The sequence below is a fragment of the Sinocyclocheilus grahami genome, unplaced genomic scaffold (assembly GCF_001515645.1).
Source record: "Sinocyclocheilus grahami isolate Dianchi unplaced genomic scaffold, SAMN03320097.WGS_v1.1 scaffold336.1, whole genome shotgun sequence".
In the NCBI taxonomy this organism is placed as follows: Eukaryota; Metazoa; Chordata; class Actinopteri; order Cypriniformes; family Cyprinidae; genus Sinocyclocheilus; species Sinocyclocheilus grahami.
In genome coordinates this window covers 703,628-707,566 of record NW_015505515.1, presented here as the reverse complement: position 1 = coordinate 707,566, position 3,939 = coordinate 703,628, and positions in this window count along the sequence as shown.

Here is a 3,939-nt window from a genome sequence, read left to right as displayed (position 1 = left end):
CAGCAGTTTATTTCTGCTACAAAAGACGTGATACTGCCTATTACAGGCAGGGTTGCCAGGTTTTCACAACAAAACCCGTCCAATTGCTACTCAAAACTAGCCCAATCACGTTTCGAGGGGGATTCCCCGGTAAAAAAATCATATTCCGGTGGGGTAAAATACATGTTTCTGGTGGGGTTCCCCTGGTAAAATTAGCATGTTAGGGGATACATATCACGTTATTGGGGTCGCTTAAACCCGCGGAAATGAAAAACAACCTGTGGCAACTGTTAAAGTAGCCCAATTCCGCAGGAAAAACCGAGGACTTGGCAACACTGATTACAGGTCACTGAAAGTACTGCATCTTGTGCGTTTTGCACTTACTCACCCAAACTTGTCAACAAGGCTACTTTATGTGAATGCGAGTTCCTTAGCAAGTATTTGTGAATCAGAGGTGTTTTATGTACGAGATGAGGACATGACTGCAGCAGGCAATGAGGCCCAAACCAGCGCATCCACTGCAAGAAGGCTTCGGCCTTTTAATTTTACTTAACATTATTTTATTTATCTATTATACTGAAGAGACCTTTTTGAAAGATATTGTTTTTTGTTTGTTTGTTTTGTTTTGCAATTGTGAGGTGTTGAGAAAATAAACGTGAATGCTCTCCTCACAAATCAACTCTTTCTTGTTTTTGTTTCTCTGTGCCTTGCCCTGGACTTTTATGTCACTTCCTGTATCCCGTGGTGTTTGTAGTCCGTTTGTTCATTGGTTCCCATTGATTAGTCTCCCCAGGTGTGTCATATCTTGTTAAGCTTGTTAGCCCCCTGTGTGTATATATAGCCCTAGTTTTTCCTTTAGTTCCTTGTGAGTTGTTGAATGTAATGGTTGTTTGTTTGCCAGTCATTCTGTTCTTTGTTCCCTTTGGTTTTTGCCTTATTGTTTGTTCTAGTTTTTCCATGAAGTACCAGCACATAGATCCTTGCCTCTGCCTGTTTCCCCAGCTTCTCCACAACATTACAGTTTATCACTGGCATGTCTCTTTGACTAGTGCATCTTTGAGCTTATATTTAGTATAAGTAAAATACTTAGGTACTGTTAAAATCAGATACTCGTAATACTTTTACTCAAGTTGTTTTGGAATTGGTGACTTGTAACGTGTAGTGGAGTAATTTTCACTGTAAGGTATCTATCTGTACATTTACTCAAGTATGGTTTTTAGGTACTCTTTACACCTCTGGTGTGTGTGTGTGTGTGTGTGTGTTTTCTGTACTAATATGGAAACTGGCAAAAGGAAAATGTTCTGTGTCAGGAAAAGGGGAACTCATGTTATAAGCAAAGGAAAAGCTTTCAAGAATGTGCAGACAGTTGATTACAGCATGTTATAATCGACGAGTCATTGCACAATAAAGAGGATGCAGAATTTTTGTGGCATCCTCTTTGGCAGTAGAATGTGTATCTGTCACCACACGTCTCATTGGTCTTCCAGTTAGAGGTCTAATAGTTACAGCTATTGCCAATGGCATATATTACTTTAATGCCACATAACAGATTCATCTTGCATGACTTGTGACTAATAACATTTTGAATATCTTGAAAGGATACATATTTTAATAGAATTATTCTTAACAGTAAAGTAGCTGTCTTCAAGCTGTTAAAATAGTCTGCTTCAACGTGGTTGTTGAGGTACAGCCCTTGGAAAATTGTATCTTGAGAGAGAATTTTCCCGTCTACGTGTAACGTTTCTTCATGATTCCATTGCCAGTGTCCTGAGGCCGAGTGGAACATTAAAGTGAACGGCTCCAACAGTTCCTCTCCAACACCACCCTGTCCTGTCTTTGTGTGGAGTTGGATCTCTGTGTGTGTTCAGACAGAAGCTGTGCTTCCTTCCCTGCCTTCCTACCTCTTATTCTACAACAAACAGTTCTTAGTTAGAGAGTGTTTATAAAAGCAGGGCTCCTTAACAGGGGGAACGCAACTGTTCTGCAGGGGGTTCAGCAATTGTTTTGCGATCTCAATAATTTTGTGAGAAAATTAAATAATGCATTAAACAAAATATAATATTAGGTTCACTTCAACTGAAGCTAAATGCTTCAAAGTCTCTTCTACAATAAAATGTCAATTTTAAATGATTTGCAATGTAAGTATCACATTACATGATATAAATTAGAGATGCACTATATATTGGCTCCATAGTGATTATTGGCTTGTATTAGAGATTTTTTTAATCTATCCATATTGACTACATATTGTGTACACTATTCAGAAGTTTGGAGTCTGTACGAATTTGTTATGTTTTTAAAAGAAGCCTCTTATGCTTACCAAGACTGCATTTATATGATCAAAAACACAATAAAAAGAATAATATTATTACAATTTAAATAAGGTTTTTGATTCTTTGATGACTATAAAGTTCAAACAAACACTATTTATTGCATCCTTGCTGAATAAAAGTATTAATTACTTTAAAAATCTTACTGACCCTAAACATTTAAATAGTTAATTATGCATGCTCTTTTTTTACGTTTAGATTACCTTTACTGTCATCTATCACAAGTTAATTTTGATCCAAATACTTTGTATTAACAATATAATCTTTATCAAATCTCAAAATAAATATCTATTTTTCATACTGTAAATTATAATGTTGTAATGCCTAAATTCACTTGTAGCATAAAGCAATTGATTTCAGTTTCAGTGTTTTATTTTTTATTAAGATAAAATAGTATAGAATTCTAATATTGTTCAAGTATCCTTTCAAATACTCTATAAAATTGAGTGTTGTATTACATTTTACATCTCCTTGGTCTGTGTTTGAAGTTTAAACCGTTAAAGCCATCATACGTGAGAGGTAGTGTTTCAACAATCCATGTGTTCACAAGAAAACTTGCACATGTCTGGACATGAATGAAATGACATGAATGCAGTCAAGACATGTTAGTGCATATTCTAAGTGAATTCTAAATGTCACCAGACAGACTACAGAATGCAACTGAAGTGCACAAATCTGAGACAGATTTGATATAGAAACTGCTTTTGTGCACACGTCTTTGTGGTGAGATATGGTGCTCTTGTGCAAATACAGTTGTCTCTGTGGACTTTATTGCAGTTCCTCTAGGCATCTCTTTTCAAAGGTTGAGCGTTTGCTGTCTCCATGGCAACCACATCTCTCTATGGCTGTGTAGGATATCCTCTGCATTTCAAAACAGTTCCCACAGTCTGTGCTTTCATAATAGAGTGCCACCTCCCCATGGTCCTCAACTATGCCTGCCATTAGATAATCATCACATGCAACCCTCCGATATCGAACCGTGTGCTATCCGGGTTTATGCTTTTTTTATCCTGTTACATGACGGATGTGTGCATTTGTCTGCATCCGTTAACTCACACAGAGTACATGGTTATGGTTAAGGCTGTTTTAGTATAGGACAGCAAGCTTCGTGACCTAGATTTAATAATAGGGCATTGCAATTTTTTTCAACTCTTTAATGGATCTGAGTGTATGTCGGCCATTTATATGTGTGTATGTGTGTGTTGTAGGATCCAGACCCAGACTCCCAGCTGCACAGGTCACTGGGCAGACTGGTCACGCGAGCGAGAACACACTCTGGGCACTTTGTTTGTTGTTCGAACAAAATGCACAGAGCACATGAGCCAGAAAGCACTTTTCCACTGGCGAAGCACTCTCACATACACAAACACAGGGTCTCTAAGGGGTACGTCAGGGGAAAAGCACAGCAGAATGCAGAAAACACCCGGCCAAACTCGTCTATATCTTCATGGGGAGTGTGTGAGCGACAGCCGTGGGCTGAATGCGATGCCTTAAGAGGGAGGGAGAGAGACACTGTTCTGCGGAGACACTGCATTTGAAAGCAAGATCTACCTGCATACCTATGTCGCATGTATGGGTGTGGGTGTTTACATGGTTAGGAGATTGTTAGAGAGCGAGACAATGTGCAAAA